Raw genomic sequence first — 25,896 nt, 5'->3', positions numbered from 1 at the left:
CAGCAGAACAAAGGAAATACAATGTCAATCTTATGCAAACCTTTCCCCCCACTTTGGTTTAACACAAGGGTGAAACCGGTGGAATGTACAGGTGCCATTGTCCAACCAGCTCCAAAACACTTCAAGACTTCGATATTTTCATTCTGTTTAATTCATTGGTGTGTTTCCCCCCCTTAACTACCACTGAAAATGAGAGGGGAAGTGTGATCAGCCATAATAAAAAGTTGGGCAAGAATGGTCAAAGGTCAAATGCAATATATTGGTCACTTGTCTCCTTCAATCACAATCAGCAGTGCTTCTTCTCAACCCAAATTCTTCCCATCATTGGAAGGAGAACACGAGAATATTGAAATAATAATGAAAAAAGCTGTACAGCTATTGTCTTCATCCTTTCCAATGTAAATGGAAATTGTCCGTAAAATTGTTTTCTTCTTTTATCCAAAAAGCTGACTTGATGGTCTAGGCATCATGTCTGAATATCTTTTATAGCTGTAATGTAACCTCGCAAAAACGAGGTTTCCTAGAATTCATTCTCTGCAAAACATTGCATTAATAAGTGGGTTTTTTTAAGGTCTACTTTTAAGAATGTTTTTTTTTTTTTATGTTCACTTTTCAAATCCAAATATGTAACCTCAAAATCCTGAATGTAAATTAACTGGATACAGCCAGCACACAAAAAAAAGAAAGGAAAAGGAAAAGTCTACTTTAGTTGATGAACTTATTTTGGTTATGAGAAATGCAGCCAGAAAAAACTAACAAGGGGAAATTAGCTTAGAGTTCTTCCATCTTGGTAATTTTCAGGTGAGAAGGTTTGCTGAGCCAAAGTCTACTTTGCTCAAAGCAAATGAAGATACTGTGAAGTGGGAGGCGCGGGGTTTTGTTTTGATCATGAAGCAAATCTTTACCTTCTTTCTTGCTAGAAATTCCCCATGAGTTTGAGTCCAAAGGACATCAGTCCTAGACTGGGTATACACTAGACACTAGACCAAGGGCCAGCAACCTTTTTCAGCCGTGGGCCGGTCCACCATCCGTCAGGCCATGTGGTGGGCCGGACTATATTTTTTTTTGGGGGGGGGGAATGAATTCCTGTGCCTCACAAATAACCCAGAGATGCATTTTAAATAAAAGGACACATTCTACTCATGTAAAAACATGCTGATTCCCGGACCATCCATGGGCCAGATTGAGAAGGCAATTGGGCCGCATCCAGCCCACGGGCCTTAGGTTGCCTAGCCCTGCACTAGACCTTTAAAGCGCATTCTTTCCCTCAAAGAATTCTGGGCATTGTAGTTTCCTAAGTTGTTGTGATTTGTAACTCTGTGAGGGATAAGCTACAGTGGCCAAAATTATTTGAGGGAATGGAAGGAACCCATTTTCAAAAGTTGCTCATACAACTACAATTCCAGCATTCCTAACAAAAAATGTGTTTGGAACTTAACAGGACAAGCCCTGCAGGTTGAAAAGATTGGCTTTAGAATAAGAAGTTCATTCTGTTGGATAATTGTAGTCAAGGAACTCAATTGTTTTTGAATTTGTGCTATGCTTTGTTTAAATACCGAAGTCCAAGCAAGCTTTTTTCTTTTGTCTGTATTCCATGAGAAACTCTGAATATTCAAATGGATAAAAAATTCTGTGGTCTTATATTTTTATTAAAAAAAATATATGGTCCACACACACACAAACAAACACATACGTTCCAGCTTGTTCACATGAATAGTTATTTATTAAAAAGTCAATTGGAATATACAGATTAGAAAACTAATCATGAAAGGCTTTCCTGGGACGGGGGCTTTCAAAGTGCCCTCGAAAGCACAATGGGAGAGAGAGGCCATGCCAAACTTCTCCAGTGGTGGGATTCCATAGCCATGGTGCCACTGCAGAAAAGACCCTGTCCGTGGTGCTTGGGTAATAGGTCTGGTTTGAAGAGAAAGCAGAAAACAGAGCCTTAGTGGAGCAATGCTGACTTTTGACACTAGATGCCACTGTTTGTTGTTCATGTTTGTGTTATGCTCTGTCTGGGCCAGAAGCTCCTTGTTTTGCCATTGAGAGAGGTGAAGCTGGACCTGCAGCATAACATTGTCATGTGACATTCTTCTTGTTCAGAGTCTTAACCAGCTAGCCATGCCTTGAAAGATACTCTATTTCATCCCATCACCTCTAGCTTTCCAGTCATCCCCCTACCCAAAAACCTCCTGCAAACATTCCCTGACCACCGTGCATGCCTAATCCTCAGGCCTCACATTGGATTTTGGGGTCCGCTCCCTTTATATTATATTTTGGAGTTTCCCTGGCCCTGCTGATAACCTCTTTCTTGTCCACAGATGGTGCTGTTTTGACTACATAAGAATCCACAATATCAGCATAAATGATACTTTGAAGCTTGAAACTTTATTATTATTATTATTATTAAATTTTATTTAACATAATTATTACAAAATACAAGCAAAATACATACAAATACATACATACATATATTTTTCAGATAAGCACACATATATAAAAAAGAACAAAAAAGAGAAAAGGAAGAAATGAAAAAAAAATTGGAGAAAGAAGAAAAATTGGAGAAAGAAGAAAAATTGGAGAAAGAAGAAAAATTGGAGAAAGAAGAAAAATTGGAAGAATTTCCTCCAAATTCACTCCACTTTCTTTATTAAAGGATTCTGAATCTACTTCTCCCACAATCCAGGCAACCAATCACTGAAAGATAACCAAACACATTGACAGAATGTACTCACCCTGTCACTACTGTCTGAAAGTTATGACTAGGAAGGGCCAAATGAGATTTCAGTGGCAGATTGGAACATGGGAACACTGGTAAACAGCAGGGCTGGCTGCATTTTGTGGGGGAGAGGCAGGGGTCAGAAGAAGGTGCTTAAACTTTTCAGATACATGCCCGCCTGCCAGTCATTCCGCTCAGCCCTAAAGACGATCACAAAGGAGGTCTGGATTATAATCTCCATACAGCCATAACCAAGTAGAAGGCCTTCCCTCTGTTTAGGGAAGTTTTAATGACTGATGTTTTAATGTATTTTTAATTGTTTGTTGGAAGCCGCCCAGAGTGGCTGGGGAAATCCAGCCAGATGAGCAAGGTATAAATAATAAAGTAGTAGTACAGTGGTACCTCACGTTAAGTACTTAATTCGTTCTGGAGGTCTGTTCTTAACCTGAAACTGTTCTTAACCTGAAGCACCACTTTAGCTAATGGGGCCTCCTGCTGCCGCTGTGCCGCTGGAGCACGATTTCTATTCTCATCCTGAAGCAAAGTTCTTAACCCGAGGTAATATTTCTGGGTTAGCAGAGTCTGTAACCTGAAGCGTATGTAACCTGAAGCGTATGTAACCCGAGGTACCACTGTAGTAGTAGTAGTAGTAGTGGCGCCCACCCTGTAGAACACCCTCCCATCAAATGTCAAGGAAATAAACAACTATCTGACATCTGAAAGCAGCCCTGTTTAGGGAAGTTTTTAATGTTTGATATTTTATTGTGTTTTTAATATTCTGTTGGGAGCCGCCTAGAGTGGCTGGAGAAACCCAGCTAGATGGGCGGGGTATAAATATGTTGTTGTTGTTGTTGTTGTATTAGCTGTGATTTCTGCATTGCAGAGGTTGGACTAGCTGACCCTTGGTGTCCCTTCCAACCCTACAGTTCTGTGACCCGTGTGCAATAGACAAAATGAGGATTCACAAAACACATATGTTAGTCCAAAGAACAGGATAACCTGAAGTTGGAAGTGTTCAACTGAACATGGTTGTAAATTTCCTTAGACAATTAGGTGCTGTGGCATGCATCTCGCATTTGAACTTCTTTTTTAAAAAATTGCATCCAATATAATATCCAAAATGTCATATGTTTTTGGAAGCAATCAGCTTTCAAATTTCAGAATACTGGAGCGATTGCGAGCAAAATGTTTAGGGAAGAAAGATAGTCTGACAGTTTTCAAATATTTATTATCTCAAAGAAAGAGGGAGCCAATTGCCTGACTTTTCAAATGGATGACGTGGAGATTTATCCGCAGAAAGATGACATGTCCTTCCTACAGCAAGCCTAAAAATAAAAGCAGTACTTATTGTATAATCCTTTCTTGGAAGTGCGTTGTGCTGCTGTTGCCTTTTTAAAAGCCTTGATAGGCAAGAATATATTTCATCTGAGCCGGCCTGCTTCAGGAATTGAAGCTCAAACAGATATGGGAATCCTTTCTATTCTTGTACTCTACTGTTATTCTATGGCTCTGTTCTCAAAAGAGCGCTGATGAAATACGATTATGGCTTGAATGCACGAGAGTGCCATCACAGATCAAATATGGCAGGTGAGAAATTTCACAGCATCTTGGCCACAATACTAGGGTTGCCGTATTTCAAGAAGTGAAAATCAGGATACAAAAGTTGTTGAGCTTTTTTTTCTTTTTTCAAGCTATTTTTAACTAAATTCAGACATTTCTGTGATTTCCTCCCAGACACTGCTTATGACTGCAGTATTCCAAACGTGTGGCAACCCTACACAATACTGTTGCACACACCACAAGGGCGAGAGACTCCAGGCATTCCGGCTGTCACTCAGGGTTTGGTTTCCTTGCCCAGTAATACTTTCAATGAAGTGGAAGTGCCCACTTCATGCATTATTTCAGCCAGAGGCTTAGGAGTTCTCCTCTGACTGTATCAACCTCTAAGACAGCGGTTCTCAACCTGTGGGTCCCCAGATGTTGTTGGACTACAACTCCCATCATCCCTGAGCTCTGGCCTTGCTAGCTAGGGGTGATGGGAGTTGTAGTTCAACAATATCTGGGGACCCACAGGTTGAGAAAGTCTGCTCTAAGACAGGCAAACTAAGGCTCAGGGGCCAGATCCGGCCCAATCGCCATCTCAATCCGGCCTGTGGACAGTCCAGGAATCAGTGTGTTTTCACATGAGTAGAATGTGTGCTTTTATTTAAAATGCATCTCTGAGTTATTTGTGGGGCATAGGAATTCGTTCATTATTTTTTTTCAAAATATAGTCCAGCCCCCCACAAGGTCTGAGGGACGGTGGACCGGCCCCCTGCTGAAAAAGCTTGCTGACCCCTGCTCTAAGAGTTCCTACCCACAAGCATCCTAAACAGGGGATGAGGCAAGACCATCACCCTCTTCAGGCTTCCCTGGAGGAGAATAAAGGAAAGATGAGAGAGATGAATAAACACCCAGCAATAAAAGACAATGGGAGAGGATTTACCCCAGCAATATATTCGTCAAAATTACAGATACCCAAATACAGACGGTTGTTCACCCTTGCTAGATTCAACGTGCTGCCATCTGTCTTACTGCAGGGTAGATTCAAGGGTAAACCACATGCGGAATGAGTTTGTCCCTGTGGCTTGATGGAGGTAGAAAGTCTCTCATACCTTGTTATGCTGCTGTTTCTACGGGGATATATGCTCGGCATTAATCACCCCTGCTAAGCAAAAATCTTCAAATGGATCTGAACTCCAATGTTTAAAATCTCTGGTAGAGGACAAAGATCCAGAGATCACGTTAAAGGTGGCCAAATTCTGTGTGATCACCGTAAAACTTAGGGAAAAAGCTGTGATATAATCATGATTAAATGACACTTCAGGTTCTATTTTAGTGAGTAAAGATCTAATTTGTATATTTCAACTGCTGCTATATCTGTTCTGTCCCTGTTATACCGAAATGCTAATTTAAATGTATCCCTATTGTGTTCCATGACTTCCCTGCTTTTGTATGTGAGCTGGAACTGGTCTGTGACTGAAATAATAAATTCATCCTAAACAGGGAGTGAGGCAAGAGGGGTGGACCACCACCTTCTTCAGGCTTCCCTGGAGAAGAATAAAGGAAAGATGCCACAATCCCACTCCTACAATAGCCCATCCTTAGCAGGTACCACGCCATCTGCTTCTCACTGGCCCAGGATTTCTAAAAATGGAGATGCACTTGCTCATGTGATCTCCCACTGATGACCTACATTGTGACCTAATTTGACCGAATACCAGCCTCCTGTGTCATTCTTGTGGCCCTCCCTTCAGCTGCCATGTCCATTATGCACCTGTGCCGGCAACTGGCCATTGAGCATGATACTTGTTAAATTTGGCAGGCCTACTCATTGTCAAATGCCTTCCCAGGGCCCCCTCCAAGTATTCTCTTTATCAACTCTTCCCGGTGATGTGTTCTCATGATGGGCAGTTATACACAACCACACATTAAACACTGTTTGTGCCTGCAAAAGCTTTGGGGTAGATGTTCCTCTTTGCTTCCCATCAGTGAATGCCTGTAAACTTCCTGCTAAAATCAAGCAACTTTTTATCCCTTTTTTGTTGTGCTGGTGACAGCAGTCACGAAATTGAAAGACGCCTGCTTCTTGGGAGAAAAGTGATGACAAACCTAGACAGCATCTTAAAAAGCAAAAACATCACCCTGCCGACAAAGGTCCGTATAGTTAAAGCTATGGTTTTCCCAGTAGTGATGTATGGAAATGAGAGCTGGACCATAAAGAAGGCTAATCGCCGAAGAATTGATGCTTTTGAATTATGGTGCTGGAGGAGACTCTTGAGAGTCCCATGGACTGCAAGAAGATCAAACCTCTCCATTCTTAAGGAAATCAGCCCTGAGTGCTCACTGGAAGGCCAGATCGTGAAGCTGAGGCTCCAATACTTTGGCCACCTCATGAGAAGAGAAGATTCCCTGGAAAAGACCCTGATGTTGGGAAAGATTGAGGGCACAAGGAGAAGGTGATGATAGAGGATGAGATGGTTGGACAGTGTTCTCGAAGCTACGGACATGAGTTTGACCAAACTGCGGGAGGCAGTGGAAGACAGGAGTGCCTGGCATGCTCTGGTCCATGGGGTCACCAAGAGTCGGACATGACTAAATGACTAAACAACAACAACAAATAATAACAATAATTTTATTATTTTATTTATACCCCATCCATCTGGCTGGGTTTCCCTTGCCTCTCTGAGAGGCTTACAAAATATCTAAAACATAAAAAAGCATGAAACGTTAAAAATTTCCTGATACAGGGCTGCCTTTAGATGTCTTCTAAAAGTTGTATAGTTCTTTACCTCCTTGACATCCACAGGGTGGGTGCCACTACTGAGAAGGCCCTCTGCCTGGTTCCCTGGAACTTTGCTTCTAGCAGAGGGAACCAGCAGAAGACCCTCAGAGGAGGACCTCACTATCCGGGCTAAGCGATGGGGGTGGAGATGCGCCTTCAGGTATACAGACCGAGGCTGTTTAGGGCTTTAAATGTCAGTATCTGCTGTGCAAGACTGCCCCTCCAGAGTGCAATAATGTGGTAATGTTGAAGAAGCATTGCAGAACAACTAGCAAAGTGGAATTAAGTGTGGACAGCCCAGTATAAATCCCACATGTTTCAACAGCATGTTGCAGGATATACCTGCAAAAAACACCAGGCTCTTTAATTTGTTACATACACCAGAATAATTTTGGAAATACTTGTTTGACAAAATAATATGCTTTTCTGCAGTAAGCATGGTGCAGAAAACAGCCCTCAGTATTCATTATTCCTGATCATGTACTGCACTCCCAATTACTACTGGTAAGTTTCAGCTACATTCATGAAACTGAACCTCACAAGTGCTCCACGCTCTTTCATAAAAGCAATGAAGTACCTCTTCCTTTTCCTCACTCCAGACTGTGAAACAGGCCCCTTTCCCATACGAGAAATATTAGAAATTGTGCACAGAGGCCAGGGGAATCTATAACATAGTGATGTTTTTAAAAGAGAGAGAGCAAGCAAGAAATCTTGATGTATTTTATGCAAGGTGAATTATCTTGATCTGGAACTCTGCAACTCTAACTGATTACTAATTGGGAAGGAGTTGAAAGTAAAACATAAAGAGTTCAAGGTGAAGATGAAATACTCCTTCTGGACCTTTCCATTTGTCAAAGGAAATGTCTACCAGCAAAACCTAAACTCTGGAGGCTGATTAGTATCTGTTTTAGTAATTCGTGCTGCAACCATGTGCCGACATTCTGTTATTCGTGGCTTAAGGGAGGGGGGAAAGCAGGCCTCTTTCATTGCAGTTGATCTCCATACACAGGTAACTTGCAACTTCTGTAGGGGTGATGTTCCTGGCCATCACACATATAAGCAAAATTGCAGAAAGCCGGAACACACCCACCAAGAAAACTGTAAAATTATTATTATTATTATTATTATTATTATTATTATTATTATTATTATTATTATTATTTTATTTATACCCCGCCCTCACCAGACAGGACCAGGCTCCAGGCTGACATCAGGTATAAAAACAATTGATTGAAATACAACTTAAAAACAAGATTAAAATACGACATTAAAACATTAAAATGCAGCCTCATTTCAGTAGGAACTCAAATCAAAAACTTTGGGGGGGATGAAAACATCAAGTCTTCACTAAGGCCAACTATCCAGACTGGTCCTACATGGGCCAGAAAAAAGCCAGGGAAGTCCCCAAATAGGAATTCCATCACGGAAAGAAAAAGGAAAGAGGGGAAGGGGATCAAGTTGATTCCAAGCCAAAGGCCAGGTGGAACAATTCTGTCTTATAGGCTCTGTGGAAAGAAATCAGATCTGCAGGGCCCTGGTGTCATGAGGCAGAGCGTTCCACCAGGCCAGAGCCATCACTGAGAAGGCCCTGGCTCTGGTTGAGGCTAATCTGACTTCCTAAAAAGAAAAGAAAAAAAAACCCTCAGAAAATTGTAAAATAAATAAATTAATGCACAATGTCCTCCACCTCAGCACAATGCTTAGAAATCCCATGAAATTAAGCACACATTCCTTCTTACAAACGTTTCGCCAGCATACATTCACTGTTTCACCCATGATTGGTTGCACCCAGTGCCTGTTTGATGTCGGTGTTGCAATGAGCAATGCTGAAAGACGTCCAGCATGCCGTGAGGTCAAGAACTGGATCGGCATCCATCGTGTTGATAAGCCGGGAGAAGGTGAGTTTCAGGTGTGCAGCCTTGAAGCAGCGAATCACACCTTGAGCCAGAGGATGGATGAGGGAGGTTGTATTCCGGGGAGGGGGAAGACTTCAACCTCGCCGTGTACAAAGTAGAGATACTTGGGATGCCCAGGAGCATAGGTACCAACTCTGGGGAGCCCTGGGGGCCCAAGCACATCTGCGGCCGCAGTAGGCCCCAACAGATGCCCTGCAGCAGAGGCAGAGGTCCTGACCCAGTTGCCACTGCCACGGTGCCAGAGAGTCAGCAGAGGCAAGGCAGCGGGTGACGGCGGAAGAGGCCGAGCCACATGCACAATATGGCGTCATCACATGTCACATACAAGTAATGGCGCAAGTGATGTCATGATGTCATGTCACTCACACACTGCTGGGCGCTCACAATATGGGGCCCAAGTCAGCACCACAGCCCAGGAATATTGTCTATAAGAGGAACTTAGTCCTTTCATATTGTGGCCCTAATTCTGATAAAACTATCATTAACAACATCGTGTTCAATGAGAGAAGAGAAGGCTTGCATCTAGCTATAGCTCATCCATCAGAGACCAAGAGCCTTTGGGCTCTGTTGGTTCTCCCTCCCATATTTCCAGCAAGACTATTTTCTCTGGCTCACATCCATAAAATGAAAATATAACAAAGGATAGAGTCAAGGATGAATAATAGATCCGAGAAGATTTAATGACAAACACATTAGCATTTTCTTTTTTATTTTACATTTCTGATTTTACCCATTTCATGTCTGCACTGTGCTAGGAGACACAATTGATTTTATATGGAGCAATAGCCCAAACCAATGACGTCTTCTGAAAACACACGCAACATCCCCAAAGGTGCATCTTTTCAACAAACAACCCCGGTGGACTGGCTGTTTGTAAATTTTCAAACGAGATCTAACCTTGAAGCAATCTTCTCTAACTACCTCTATTTTATTTCATTTTATTTTTAATGCTCATTTGCTCTGGCAAACCAGGAAAAAGGTTATCAGAAATACTGGCTCCTATGGGTACTTGTTGCTTTTTCCCTTGGGCAGGAGAAATTTTGATCTGGGAAATGGAGCAGGAAAAAGAGATGAATATCCGACTCTCCCAGGACTGTGGCTCGGATCTGATTTGAGGACACCTGTATTCACTTTTAAACTTATTTAGATCTCTTGCTATCTTATCTAGTTCCATCCTTAGGTTCTCAGCCTGGGAAATCATGCAAGACTACAGATGGAAAACTTTGTTTTCTTTCCGTGTCGAACCAGGAAGAGGACAGGCAGAATACTAAGAGCCCAAAGTGGCTTTGGCTGAATTCTGAAGGATATCAAGATCAGATGTGTATTTGCAGGGAGTAGAGATATTGTCCCAGTTCTCACCCAAGCTGGGATAGATTAAAGGGAGCTTTCAATCAACCTCGAATTCCCAGGAGTTTATTAGTTTGAGGTCGGGGTGACAAGTGTTAAGCAATTTCCTCTCAGATTAATTATTCCATAATTTCCTATTTATATTCCTTCACATTCCAGCGAAACATACAATCCAACCTACTCCCAATGACATGACACAGTATTTGTGTATCTTAGAAAGGGCTAAGTGGCTGAGATGTTTTGCCGCAGTTGTGAATTGGTCCTGGGCCCTTTGCTTTCTAGGTATATATATATATATATATATATATATATATATATATATATATATATATATATTGCTGGTGCTGAAATCATGCTGAAAAGATCTTACATGGTTTCAACGCTAGGAGATTATAACGTAAACCATTTCTACATACCATGTCTGGCAACACTTTAATATAATAGCCCAGTTAATTAATGATTAACTACAGAGAATGTTCTTATACAAGCAGAGATGACAGTCTCATTAATGCCAAGTGAGTTCATCATGATTAGCGCTATTACAATAAACACTAGAAAAGGGGCTACCTGAGATCAAATAAACTCAGAGCTCCACAATTATGTTCTTTCTCATGCAAGAAAATCTGCTTTGGAAGTACAAATAGACCTTAAACAGATAGGGTCTGGAAAAGCAAAGTAGAATATCATTTCCTCATATACTGCTTATGCTCAAATTTGCATTTAGCCACTCTGCTGCATGTCTCAGTAACTACTTAGTATGAATACTTTATTCCGGCGTAGGTATGACCAGGACTATACCGCAGACATTTGACACACCAAGAAACTAACTCGTAATTCAAGTTGCTTTGCAATGTTATTGAGCATTCTACAGCATTAGTTTTGGTTCACATAATGGTGATGGCAGAGGTGCAACCCAGAATGCTCTGCAGTGTTGCAAGTGAGCCTGGTCCCACTGACCTTCTCTAATCACTGGGTCATCTGCATATCTGACAGTTCTCAATTGTGAAAGCTCCAATAGAAATGAAGAGCCATGTGTTTAGGTAAGGTATCCAATAGAAATGAAGAGCCATGTGTTTAGGTAAGGTATCGAACAGGCATACTGTGAAGAAGAAGAAGAAGAAGAAGAAGAAGAAGAAGAAGAAGAAGAAGAAGAAGAAGAAGAAGAAGAATTTATTATTTATACCCCACCCATCTGACTGGGTTTCCCCAGCCACACTGGACGGCTTCCAACAAAATTTTAAAATACAATAGTCTATTAAACATTAAAAGCTTCCCTAAACAGGGCTGCCTTCAGATGTATTCTAAAAGTCTGGTAGTTGTTTTTCTCTATGACATCTGGTGGGAGGGTGTTCCACAGGGCAGGTGCCACTACCGAGAAGACCCTCTGCCTGGTTCCCTGTAACTTGGCTTCTCGCAGTGAGGGAACCGCCAGAAGGCCCTTGGCACTGGACCTCAGTGTCCGGGCAGAACGATGGGGGTGGAGATGCTCCTTCAGGTATACTGGGCTGAGGCCGTTTAGGGCTTTAAAGGTCAGCACCAACACTTTGAATTGTGCTTGGAAATGTACTGGGAGCCAATGTAGGTCTTTCAAGACTGGTGTTATGTGGTCTGAAGGCAGCCCTGTATAGGAAATGTTTTTTTAATGTTTAATTTTTCATTATGTTTTTATATATATTGTAAGCTGCTCACAGTGACTAGGGCAACCCAGTCAGGTGGGATATTATTATTATTATTATTATTATTATTATTATTATTATTAAATAGGACACCCCTATTTTCATCAGAGAAATCTTGCAGGGTATGCTACAGCCCCCATACCACTTATGGTTCCAGCTTGAGGATTTTCACAGAGTTAATTAAACAGAAATATAAGTAAAGTAAAAGTAAAGATGCTGTCTACGCCTGTCATTGCCCTTCTCCCAAGAAGCAGGCGTCTTTTAATTTCGTGGCTGCTGTCACCATCTGCAGTGATCATGGAGCCCAAGAAAGTAAAATCTCTCACTGCCTCCATTTCTTCCCCTTCTATTTGCCAGGAGGTGATGGGACCAGTAGCCATGATCTTCGTTTTTTTGATGTTGAGCTTCAAGACCATATTTTGCACTCTCCTCTTTCACCCTCAATAAAAGGTTCTTTAATTCCTCCTCACTTTCTGCCATCAAGGTTGTGTCATCTGCATATCTGAGGTTGTTGATATTTCTTCCGGCAACAAAGGTCCGTATAGTTAAAAGCTATGGTTTTCCCAGTAGTGATGTATGGAAGTGAGAGCTGGACCATAAAGAAGGCTGATCGCCGAAGAATTGATGCTTTTGAATTATGGTGCTGGAGGAGACTCTTGAGAGTCCCATGGACTGCAAGAAGATCAAACCTCTCCATTCTGAAGGAAATCAGCCCTGAGTGCTCACTGGAAGGACAGATTGTGAAGCTGAGGCTCCAGTACTTTGGCCACCTCATGAGAAGAGAAGACTCCCTGGAGAAGACCCTGATGTTGGGAAAGATGCAGGGCACAAGGAGAAGGGGGCGACAGAGGACGAGATGGCTGGATAGTGTTTTCGAGGTTACCAGCATGAGTCTGACCAAGCTGCGGGGGGCAGTGGAGGACAGGAGTGCCTGGCGTTCTCTGGTCCATGGGGTCACGAAGAGTCGGACACGACTAAACGACTAAACAACAACAACAAAAGTAAAGAAAGTAAAAGAAAGTAAAGTAAAGTAAGTAAAGTAAATAAAAGAAAGAAAAGAAAAGTAAAAATAAGTAAAGTAAAAATAAATGCAAAGCATTTATTTATTGAAGTTCTATGAACTTATATAAAGGAATAAAACACAAGAGCCTATGTTTGTTGCTTTGAATCCTCCTCTAAATAGTTGATGGAACACCGTCTGACCTAGTTAAAGCAAGTTCTCTGAACCTTTTTGTTTTCCTAAACAAGAAAGCGGTCCTACGTCATAGCAGGCAATAACCCCAGCTGCCATTATTTAATCAATATCCAAGCAATATTTCAGACTGTAACAATGTGGCTTATCCAATCATGGCACATCATCCCTATGGGTGTGTGCGCACACATGGAACAGCATGTCCAAATGATGCCTTGAGCGCATAAAATCAGACGCACTGAAAACTGCATGGTAAATTCCTGGATTTTAGCTGGGAGGTGACAGAACAATTTTGGCCTGTGCATAGTGAATTTTATGAGCCTTTGGTCATCAATTGGTTGTGCTGATCCTCACATGAATAGCAGAGGCAGAAATGGAAACCCATTCACACCTCCCACCATATGCTGGCCAGATTGGTATTGTTCAAAACAGCCCCGTGGATTCTGGTGACAGAGAGAAGTTGAGAAAGAATTCTCTGTTTTATCTGTGAGTTTGTTTTTAAACAGAATTGTTCAATATGTACTGAAAAGGTTTCTGTCAGTCTAGCGCAACATCTCTAAGGCAACAACCAATTTACCTCCCATTCAGCAGCCTCACCCTTTAATTTAAGTTTATGATTCTTGCTTTCTTCAAAGAGACTTACTGCTGGCTTTTGAGCAGCTGAGACTGTGGTCCTGCCTAGTGACATCTGGTAACATTTTCACTTGCTAGGGCCGAAATTTTTTTGTTTGCTGTTTTCATCACAATCGTACAGTACTTATTTAGGAAGATGTGACTTTACGTATGTGCAGAGTGCCATTGTCTCCTCTCTAAAGAAAAGCAATAATTTTCTGGGCACTTATATGGACAGGGAAAGCAATTTCGTGTAAGAGGGCCCAATTTTCAGACAAGATTGACTCCATACCTCTTTACACAGAAATTAAGCTATACTACGTGACACAAGTTTCTGAATCCATGCACATCTGTTGCCCAAAACTACACACACACAAACTTTTAAAATGTGAGGGAGATTTGCTTCCAGCTGCACACAGTTTTTAGCAGGGGCAATTAGAATAAGATCTATTATTTGATGATTGATGTAAACCTCCAGAATGTATTTTGTATAGTTAAGTTTTTTACCTCTATCTTCAGTACATTATATTTTATTTTATTGCTATGGCTAGTGGCTGGTGCAAATAAAGATTCTTCTGATTCCGATTCTGCCTCTCAATAAATATATTGTTGCTGAATTCAGCACAAGGGATCCCAAGACAGGGCAGCAGACCATTTGGATACCAGGCACCATCTTGAATCAAGATGGTCAACAAAAGCATCACTTTGGCCTGACTTCTCCCATTTGGGGGCATAGATTTGGCCAACTCTCGACATATTGGTGCCAAATTTGGCAGAAAGGTTCCCGAGGTTTTTCCCACTTAAACACACATCCGAGGGTTTTAGAATTGGGTGAGTGGTGCAGAAAGCTGATTGGCCAGCAAACAGGAAATTGGCATAATTGCCTCTGCAACTTCAAGGAAGTATAATAGGGTTTCCCGTTGGAACAGCCTCCAGTGGAACTCTCTACCTCCAGCTGGGAATGGATGTATTAGACTATTTCCATCCCATATCACAGACACCTCTCCCTAGTACAGAATAGCCCCCAGTGCTAATAAATGACATTTCTCTGTTCTGAAGCTTATATCCACACTAAAGAAATCTTCTTTAACCCTCAGTAGGAAACCCAGAAAAAAACCAACAGGAAGACACATGCATGTTTTATATGACATCCCCTTTCCAGTCTATTATACCCATGAAGTTCAGAGCACAGCTGAATATTGTTTTTGTACAAAAGAGAAAGGCTGAACTATTTTTCTGGCCTTTCTACATTTATTGCTTTATTACACATATTTTTAGTACTGTTCATCTCTGCACCCCGTTCCCCCCCCCCAATTTTCCAACTTTATCTCAGCCAGTTTATAAAATCAGATCCATCCAAGAGAAAATGGCCCGAAGTTCAATTGGAATGAGTTTTAAATAAAAAAAAGATGGCGGAAAGCAGGAATTAATTCTGACACATCCTATCAGCAATTTGTGTCATCATTTGTCTCTCATTCCCCGGACAATTGAAATCAACAAAAGATAATCACTTTCAAAACTACAAAATTTCAACTGGAAAGAATTTTCTTTGCTCCCCGAGCTTTTGTTATTTTTTTTGCGGGGGGGGCGACCGTTGTAGCATCTTTAATCTTTTCACTCGTCTGCACAGTATGCGATACAGATGGGGCAGAAAAGGAAATACTTGGCTACTTTCCACTTCTGATTCAAGAAATGAGAAACAAAAGAAAATTGAAAGCAAACCCACCAAACATGCAAGACTCAAATGAAAAGGAACATTTTTATTACATGGCGGCTGACTTGTGCATTTGGTGTTATTTGTACAGTGGTAAGGAGGGCTATAAGCCAGAACCTGTTAGGCATTATCCATAGATTTGAAAGAGGAAAGACCCCAAAATTGAACAAAGCAAAAGCTATAAGACACAATTAATTTAAGCTGCCATACACTGTACACAAACTGATTCTATCCTAACCAGAGGCCCGCCGCCAAAAATGTGGCTGGTTGTTTCAAATAAATATGTGACCTTCAGACTTCTTCACTTCTGCAGGTCCTGACCATATGCATGTATCCAGTCTAACCCTCATTTCTCCTGGTTTTGCTTTTCCTCTATATGGAAGAGACTGAATGTGATTGCAGGCATGGGATGGTCTCCTATGTCCTGGAAAGGAGGTGTTTGCTGAGTGGCAGAGTGTGCAGAAGGTCCCTGAATCGATTCCTTGGTGGTGGCAGCCTCTCTTCCTCCTCGCCTGCTCTCCAGCAGGTCCTACAAGCTGCCCAAGGGAGGAGGCTGGCAGCAGCTGCCATGGAGAGGCCATAGAGACACTGGCGGAGGAACGGGAGTGCGGAGGGAGCGGACCGCCCCCAGCACCACTATTCCGGTTGTGTACCATCATGGCGGGGCCCCCAGACACGCGTTGCGTGCATCCCCGCACACCACGCCCCCACAGGTGGCGTGTCACTACCCCAGAACACATGCCATGCCCCTGCGGGTGGCGTGCCACACCCCGGAATGCACACCACGCCCCCGGGGGGACCAGCCAGGCTCACGCCTGCTTTCCGCCCCCGGAAGCAGAGCATGAAGCTTTGCCACTGCATATAGATGCAACAGGGTGTTGCTTTGCAGCCTCTGCGGGACTCAGGACAAGGGCTGGCTAGTCCCCGCCGCCGCCCGATATCAGGCAGCAGAAGATCCCACCCCCATGACAGGTTGCCAGGAACGGAGAAGACAAGGAAAAATTCTTACCAACTGCCTTTTATTCAATACAGTGGTACCTCAGGATGCGAACGGGACCCCGTTCGCATCCTGAATGGGATGTAAGACGCGACAGTGCATCTGCATGTGTGTGGGTCGCGTTTTGCCGCTTCCGCGCATGATGTCATTTTGAGTGTCTGTGCATGCGCAAGCGGCGAAACCCAGAAGTAACACGCTCCGTTACTTCCAGGTTGCCACGGAGCGCAACCCGAAAGTGCTCAACCTGAAGCACATTCAACTTGAGGTATGACTGTATTCAGAGAGAGAGGCTTGGAAATGCAGCCTTTGGGGATAATGGTGTTGTTCTGAGTGAGACTCCACCCCCTCCCTCTCCCCCATTATGTGTCATCACCACAGGTGCTGAGAAGTGCCCTCTGTCTCTGAGCTCTTTGCTCTCCTACTTTCAATGCTCGCCAGCTTCTGGGGAAGGGGTGGGGTCTGGAATACTTTCTAAAGACACTGTGTCTATCAGCTGTCCCCCCTCTGGTGGTGCTTCTTCTCCCTCCTCTCCCATTATTTCCCAGCTTTTCCCTTCATCTGCCTCTGAGTGTGACCTCCCTCAAACCCCTATTGTAATTCTGAACTGTCTTCTTCTCTCTGGAAGGGTCAAGCTCTGCCCGGTCCCTGACATCCAAGCTCAGCAGCGTTGGCACTGGCAGGGGAAACAGGGACATTCCAGGATCAAATCAGAAGCCTGGGTGGCTTTCAAAATTCTGGAACTGTCCCTGAAAAATTGGGATACTTGAGGGGTATGGAATGGTGTAAAGCTAAAATCTGAAATAACAAGATTTTTTAAAAAAAATGAGAGAGGAGAGGAGAGGAGAGGAGAGGAGAGGAAAGGAGAAGGGTAGGACAATTGCAGTTTACTGCTTTCGATTCAGCCTTGGTGTTTTCAAGGAGAGATGGGATACAAATGCTTTAAACCATGGGTAGGCAAACTAAGACCTGGGGGCCAGATCCAGCCCAATTGCCTTCTAAATCCGGCCCATGGATGGTCCAGGAATCAGCCTGTTTTTACATGAGTAGAATGTGTGCTTTTATTTAAAATGCATCTCTGGGTTATTTGTTGGGCATAGGAATTCGTTCATTCCCCCCCCCCCAAAAAAAAAAATATAATATATAGTTTGGCCCTCCCACAAGGTCTGAGGGACAGTGGACCGGCCCCCTGCTGAAAAAGTTTGCTGGCCCCTGCTTTAAACTAATAGATTTGTTATCTGATGACCACACAATATATCACTGAAACTCAAGGAATTAATTGCTGTACAACAGAAGCAGGTGGCAGGATGCCCTCCAAATAAGGATTTGTTTGAATGAAAAGCGGTACAGAAATATAATAAATCAAATCAAATATGACTCCAGGATCCATTGGCCGCAGCCGGTGTAGCGAATGGTCGGGGATGGTGGGAGTCCAACAAACATATGTGTGATGGCTTGGGATTCGGAGTCAGATGCTGAACCTGAGGAATCCCAGCCTGCACAGGATTCCCCACCTCCAGAACCAGCTGGGGCATGAGCCTGAAGGGTCCTCACCTGTGCTGGATCCTCAGGTGCAGGCACCAGCTGAGTCTGCTCTGGCTCCTGAGGGGATGGAGGACCCATTGCCTGCAAGTGCTCCACTCTCAGCCCCGTCAGGGGAAGCTGAGGTTGCCTCTGGGTCCAGTAACCCTCCAGCCTCTCCTGAGCTGCAGAGGCTCAGGGCAGAGAGGCGGAGGGAACTAAGTTCCCACAGGAAGAGTGCTCGCCTCCAGACCAGGAGAGGCGAGTCACCTGAGGATCGGGGCCGCCCTGTGCCTCGGGGCAGATAAAAGCCAGCCAGCCTCAGTCCCAAGTTGTGGGAGCAACTTTGTTGGTTGACCTCACCCGACTACCTGCCCTGCATCCAGCTTCAACTTCTTCGGACTGCCTCCATACTGCACCTTCGACCTCAGACTGGATTCTGACCTCGCCTCTCGGTTAGCCCACGGGACCAGCACAATATGGGGGGCATTTCCACTGGCAACCCCTGTCATAAAATTTGGCAATGGCGCATAGCTAGAGCTTTTTTTTTGGGGGGGGGAGGATTAGACAAGTTCACACTTTAGTAATAGTGGTTGTGATTATTAGCCAGGATAATGGAACTTACATGCAAAGGGGATGGCTGCATACACACTATATATGTAAGCCTGTATATGTTGAAGTTGCTGGAAATGGTAGTTCATCAAGGGGTAAACTACAGTTTTCATGATTATTTGGGGAAAGTAAAGTGCTTTAACTGTATGATGTGTATTCTTTGCAATACAAGATGATGGAGACAAAAAACCCAGGAGATCAGCGTTGACTTTATTCTCTGCTTGTGAGTTTCCAGAGGCATTTCATCACAGCTTGAAACAGAACGCAGGCCTGCATGAACCTTGGTCTGATCCAAATCTTACATACTTAGGAAGATTTTAAAAACCAACTCGCATGGCAGAGGATAAATTTAGTTTCTGCATATTTGGATTTGGCAAGCCTGAATTGTCATGGATTCTGCGTCTTTCTAGCGTAATTGACAATCTGATATAGTTTCAGCAATTATCCAATACAAATATTTCCTTTAAAAAAGGGGGTGGGACCTCAAGACCTATATCTTGTTTATTAGAACAAAAGCAGCTGAAAAAGCATTCTCCCACATTTTTTTGTGTTAGAGTAACACTTAAATTGCTATTGAAATGGCTGGGAACAAACACTGCAAAATCTCAAAGGCATACACTTTCCTAACCCTTGCCATCTTCCGTTTCAGAAAAGGCTTAAATGCTTAAAAACGCTGTAGCTTAGAGAGAAAAGAGCTCTCATGGAAGGGAGATTTACAAAAACTGTGCAAAATGTGGAGAGAGTAGACCGAAAGAAATGACTCTCTCTTCGTCTGCTTCCCTCCCTCCCAAACCACTTGAAATATGAGACACTTTTTAAAAAAAGGTTGAATTGGGGCAGCTTTTGGACAAACAAGCAGAAGTTGTTCTTCGATATGATTAACTTACAGAAATAAGCCCACTTTGTGCCTTCAGAATAATGTGTGTGGGGACAACGTGTGCAGGGCAATCGGGACCATCACCCATAAGCAGAGCGCATTTTGTTGTTGTTTAGTCGTTTAGTCGTGTCTGACTCTTCGTGACCCCATGGACCAGAGCACGCCAGTCTTCCACTGCCTCCCGCAGTTTGGTCAAACTCATGCTGGTAGCTTCGATAACACCGTCTAACCATCTCATCCTCTGTTGTCCCCTTCTCCTTGTGCCCTCCATCTTTCCCAGCATCAGGGTCTTTTCCAGGGAGTCTTCTCTTCTCATGAGGTGGCCAAAGTATTGGAGCCTCAGCTTCACGATCTGCCCAGCACTCAGGGCTGATTTCCTTAAGAATGGAGAGGTTTGATCTTCTTGCAGTCCATGGGACTCTCAAGAGTCTCCTCCAGCACCATAATTCAAAAGCATCAATTCTTTGGCAATCAGCCTTCTTTATGGTCCAGCTCTCACTTCCATACATCGCTACTGGGAAAACCATAGCTTTAACTATACGGGCCTTTGTTGGCAAGTGATGTCTCTGCTTTTTAAGATGCAGAGCGCATAACTCCACCCAAAACCGACCCACAGCTTTGTATGGGAAGCTCTGAAGGGGACATCTCACACATGTTCGACCAAATACACACTGAGAGGGCTCCTCATCCTCAGGAACTATGATAATACAGTGGCTCTGAACGTGGCGAACTTTCCAAACCTGTTGATCTGAACACACTTAGACATCATGTTCAGATTTTCCGGCTCAATGAAGGAAGGCTGGGGCGGGGGAGGGAGGTTGTAGAGCTGGCATGGACAGGAATGTTTTGGGTGAAGATGGTTCCACTGCATGCTTTGGGTAGTATTCAACCACATTTTGCTCAGAGTAAAGGTAAAGGGACCCCTGACCATTAGGACCAGTCTTGACCGACTCTTCGGTTCTGGCACTCATTTCGCTTTATTGGCCAAGGGAGCCGGTGTACAGCTTCTGGGTCATGTGGCCAGCATGACTAAGCCGCTTCTGGCGAACCAGAGCAGTGCAAGGAAATGCCATTTACCTTCCCGCTGGAACGGTACTTATTTATCTACTTGCACTTTGACATGCTTTTGAACTGCTAGGTTGGCAGGAGCAGGGACCAAGCAACGGGAGCTCACCCTGTCGCGGGGATTTGAACCGCTGACCTTCTGATCAGCAAGTCCTAAGCTCTGTGGTTTAACCCACAACGTCACCCATGTCCCTTTTTGCTCAGAGTAGGTACACCAAAATTAATACACCTAGCTTAGCCATGTTCATTCATTTTAATAGGCCTACTCAGAGTAAGACGTTCTTGAATGACCCTCGTTATGTTCATGCCCATTCAAAGAATGCATAAGCAGGGCTTCAGTTGCCACAACAATGAGTACTAGCTTTCGGAAAAAGAGTAAGCAATCCCTTTCTGTTTTGCTTCTGCTGCAACAAACACAGGAGGTGTTTGCTTGTGTTAACAAATAAGAACTTTGGCAAAACAAAGTTCACAGGGATTTTTCACAAACGCAACAAATAAGAAAGGTAAAGGTAAAGGACCCTTGGACGGTTACATCCAGTCAAAGGTGACTATGGGGCATGGCGCTCATCTCACTTTCAGGCCAAGGGAGCGGGCGTTTGTCCACAGACAGCTTTCCAGGTCATGTGGCCAGCATGACTAAACCACTTCTGGCGCAATGGGACACCGTCATGAGTGCTAAAATGCTGTTTACCTTCCCGCTGCAGATGTACCTATTTATCTACTTGCACTGGCGTGCTTTCAAACTGCTAGGTTGTCAGGAGCTGGGACAGAGAAATGGGAGCTCACCCCGTCACAGAGATTTGAACCGCAAGCCCAGGAGGCTCAGTGGTTTAGACCACAATGCCACCAACTGCTGCCCTCGCTGTGCCAAATTGCTGGTTATTGGTAGGGGAAGAGGCTCCCAGGTACCATACAGGGTGTGCCTTCTTCCCTCACCTCTGTGACGCAGAACATACTGCAAGTCGCTTTGCTATATTCCTTGAGTTGCAACTAGCCTAGGCATTAAAATACTGGGCAGATGGGAATCCTGAGCATGAACAGCTGACTTTTTCTTATTATTTGGATACCAAAATGCTTGAGGCTTGGAATTTGGGGGTGCCTAGCATCTATAAACTCTCCTCATTTGTGCTTTCCAGTCTAGCTTTTTAATGCACATCATTGTTCTTTCAGGCACAATGACGACTGGGCTCTGAAAGCAGTGGAAACAGAAAAGTACACATCAAGTGAGATAGTTAGACACAAGAAGCAGTCATCAGACTCCAGCATTCATAATACTTGTTGTTTTAGAAGCTCAATTGGCAAGGAGGGTGCTGGGGAGGGAGGCATAGGGGAACTACCTAGATTTTTGACAGCCTCCTAATTTAAAAAGCCTGAAAGTCTCCACCATTTCACAAAACAGGGAGTAATTTTCATAATTACAGTTGTACACAGAAACATGCATATAGATGTGGTGGCTCTTTACAACCAACTTGCGGGGGCTCCACTTACATTGCCTACGTCCCCTTGCAGCAAACCAGGCCAAAAAAGGAGTGATGAGGAATGCTTTTGCTACCAAAGCTGATTATCTCAGCAGATAATACTGCCAAACTGCCATCATTAGCAGAAGAAAAATGCCACTTATTGCTTCTTATATCGTTTCCAGAAGTAACTATGCTCCCAAGCTTATTAATATTTCTTTTGCTAAGAGTTTATGATATTCTCAACAGCGGGGGGTTCTGTGAATGTGGATTTTTGGCAGTCCTGTCAGTCCTGCAGAAACTCATATATCCATACATGTTACCCCTATTTTATCCCACAATGCACTTTGTCCGGAAAATGAAAAGCCATTTAAGTCCTTGGACTTCAGGCTTTCTGTGATCACTCAGTGCCTGCCTTGTCCATTTACTTTCAGGCAGGCCAACTGGATTAAAAAAGGACATTTTACCCCAGATTCCTTTCATTCCTGGTCGTATCTTCTGGAGGTCTTTTCACCTCTGCATCTGTTACATCTTCCTGCCTCTGAGTGTGACTTTGTTGTAGAGAAGGATTTTAGTCTTTCCCTAATCCAATCTTCTACCGAGTTCCCACCAGCTGTAATTCACTGTGGCCTTGTCTGCAGGACGAGCCCAAAGAGAAACAGTGGTGTGCTATACTGAGCAATGATTTCCTTCAGAACTGCACACTGTCTTATACCTACCCCTCTGGCTACCCAGCCGTCCTCCTCTGTTTATTCCCTACCTGCTGCTTCTTGTGTGTATGTCATGTGTATGTTGTGTCATCAAGCCTTTGTTCCTCTTTGACTACCTGAGAAGCTCAGCATGTGAAGAAGCTAAGCCGTTTGCTCCAAGTTAGCCACATGGCTTTTATAAGCCATTCTTGTCATAGAATCATAATGTTGGATGGGCCCACGAGGTTCATCTAATTTTGCAATGTAGGAATCTTTTGCCCAACGTGGGGCTCAAAGCCATGAAACTGAGATTAAGAGTCTCATGCTCTACTGACTCAGCTATCCATAGTTCCTAAACCAGTAATTTAGGAACTTTCTCCACTATAACTAAGCCAAGTTTTACTGCCTATGGAACTTTTTTTATTGATGTATGGGAAAGCACATGAACGTAAACTTTGAAGTGTTTGTGAGTAAACCCATTTTTTAACCTACCATACATGTGGTCTTTTCCTGTCCTGGGGAAAGTTTTCAAACTCGCAAGGGCATATTTTAAAGGTCTAATAGCCTATATTTTCATGTTTTACTTTGATGGCTATTTTGTGGTTTTAAATCTCTCTTTCCACATATTTATTTATTCCCTTGCACCAACAAAAAGACAGTGATGGAACAATGTAAAGAAAAGGGGGTGCTACTCCACAGGTGGTCATGGTGTTAAAAAGCATCTGCAATGGGTCTGCTAAGCCTGGCCCAATTCTGGACTTTCATTATGCAATATTACCTGCATGCACACAGGGCGTGCCAAATTAACAGGATGTGACCTGGAACATCTTTAGTTCCCCACTTCAATTTGCTAAATCAAAGCCTTGTATTCGAAAGACCATAATACTGCTACAAAGTCAGATCTGACTCCAGAACTGACAGCATTTTGACTGGGCAAAGATAACTAGATTCACTGTAATCACAAGTTCCCTCTGTTAATGTGGATTTATGACGGATAGAAGAATTAATCCTTTCCAAATTGGATAAGGCCATTTTGAAATCTGTTTCTAGTAAAATCAAATGTGTCTCACTGCATGAAAAGATATTTAAAAGAAAAAGAAAAGAAAGAAGCATGGAAACAGAACTCATTGCAATGCACTGTTGGCTGACCTTTAGATACTTCTTCTATTCTTTGCCCCAAAAGGCATTATACGCATGTAATTTCCAATATGGGAACAATTTGAGTTGTAATTAGGCAAATCTCAGATGGTTCCGCCACTGATTTGTTCATTCTTTCAATATTATTCTATGGGACACACCAAAAACATTAGGTTGGGTTCAAGAAAGGGACAATTAGGAAAACTTTAATCTTCTTACAAGGGGTATGTAAACACATCATCACTTCGTAATGGTGTTCATGCACTTGACATACAAGGCATATGAATCATATTTTTGCCCTGGCATTCAGAACAGGAGAGCCACTCTGTCTGCAAACCAATCGCATGGCACTCTGCTCCGAACAACGGAAGGTCTTGCCTTACTAGATCTGAGCAAGGTCCGTCCAGTTCACCATTGATTTTCTCCCAGCAGCAGCTAGACTTACACAAAGGACAGCCAATGCTTGCAAAGCCTCAGGAACATAGGAAGATGACTCACACCGAGTCAATCTTCATTGATATAGCCCAGCGTTATCTACTGTGACTGGCAACAGCTCCCCAGGGGTTCTGAAAGGTCCTTCTGATTGCTAGCTATCTTCTCCTTTTAAGTTGAGATACTAGGGATTGAACTGCAGACTTTGCACATGCCAAACATATGCTTTGCCTCTGAGGGATGGACCGGAATCAGACAGTCCCTATCAAATAATTTATCAACAATAACCTATCCTTATTGTTAAGAACTGAGGTTGCAAGTGCATATTCTCTACACTTTAAACCTGGTTTAACCGTCATGTCCTGAGGCCTCTGGGCCTCCAGAAATATGGCAGGATAGATGATAAAGAGGGCACTGCAACAGCTATGGGGTCATTGATAAATATGGAAATAAATACCATATTGGCCTGAATATAAGCCTCACTTTTCCCCCAAATTCTGACTGTGAAAAGTTAAAGTGTGGCTTAAATTCGCAACCTTATGGTATGCAGCCAGGAGCAAGGGGCAAACAGCTCCAGGAGCACAGCAAAGCAGTGCCCGCCCTGTGCATAGTCCCCCGTCCTCTAACCCAAGGCCAGGAAGAGAGGGAGCAAGGAAAGAGGAGAAGGAGAAGGAGAAGGAGAAGGAGAAGGAGAAGGAGAAGGAGAAGAGGAGGAGGAGGAGGAGGAGTTTGGATTTGATATCCTGCTTTATCACTACCCGAAGGAGGCTCAAAGCGGCTAACATTCTCCTTTCCCTTCCTCCCCGACAACAAACACTCTGTGAGGTGAGTGGGGCTGAGAGACTTCAGAGAAGTGTGACTGGCCCAAGGTCACCCAGCAGCTGCATGTGGAGGAGCGGAGACGCGAACCCGGTTCCCCAGATTACAAGTCTACCACTCTTAACCACTACACCACACTGGCAATGCAGCATGGCTCCCCCCCTCCCTCGCCCAGTATACAGCCAGGAGCAGCGAGGAATGGGGTGGCTTATATTTGGGGTTTTTTTTCTCCTTCCCCCCTCCCATTTTAAAGGTGTGGTTTATATTTGGGTCAACACAGTACAGTCATACCTCTTGTTACGTCCGTTTCATGTTACATTTTTTCAGGTTATGTCCCGCAGTGACCCAGAAGTACCGGAAAGGTTTTGCTGGGTATTGCCACTCACGCATGCGCAAAAGTGCAAAATGGTGTCATGTGCAGAAGCGGCAAATTGCAACCCCCGCCTGCGCAGATGTGCCACTATGGGTTGCGTTCTTTTCATATTGCGAAAGGGCTCCAGGACGGGTCCCGTTCGCAACCAGAGGTACCACTGTAGTATGAAGATGAAAGATCTTTTTTTGTCACCATAGGTGGGTGGTATATACTAATGAAATGAATGGCAAGGTCATATTCTGGGTATTGGATGGAACCCCTGAATGATGTTGTTGGTTTCACTGTATGACAGAAGATTCCCCCAACTACACACCCTCAAGTGGCTTGTAAATTCAAAAATGAATCTAAGTGCTACTCCTGGACAGTACCATTTTCTACCAGGGAGCGTGTGGCACTGTGGTCTAAACCACTGAGCCTCTT

The 25,896-nt window shown here is 43.6% G+C and overlaps 1 long non-coding RNA gene across 1 annotated transcript in view; it reads right to left on the bottom strand.

Annotated features, from left to right (window-relative positions):
• The window catches only part of LOC307212810, a 571,259-nt gene extending 545,826 nt beyond the window's left edge, over positions 1-25,433 (bottom strand). The window contains exon 1 of the long non-coding RNA XR_013837240.1: positions 25,387-25,433. This is a non-coding gene — a long non-coding RNA (uncharacterized lncRNA). The remainder of the gene's footprint in view (positions 1-25,386) is intronic.
• Between the last annotated feature and the right edge of the window lie 463 nt (positions 25,434-25,896).

Source organism: Podarcis cretensis (genome assembly GCF_951804945.1).
Source record: "Podarcis cretensis genome assembly, chromosome: 3".
Taxonomy (NCBI): Eukaryota; Metazoa; Chordata; class Lepidosauria; order Squamata; family Lacertidae; genus Podarcis; species Podarcis cretensis.
Note: the sequence above shows the minus strand (reverse complement) of the source record. Positions and strands in the feature narration are given on the sequence as shown.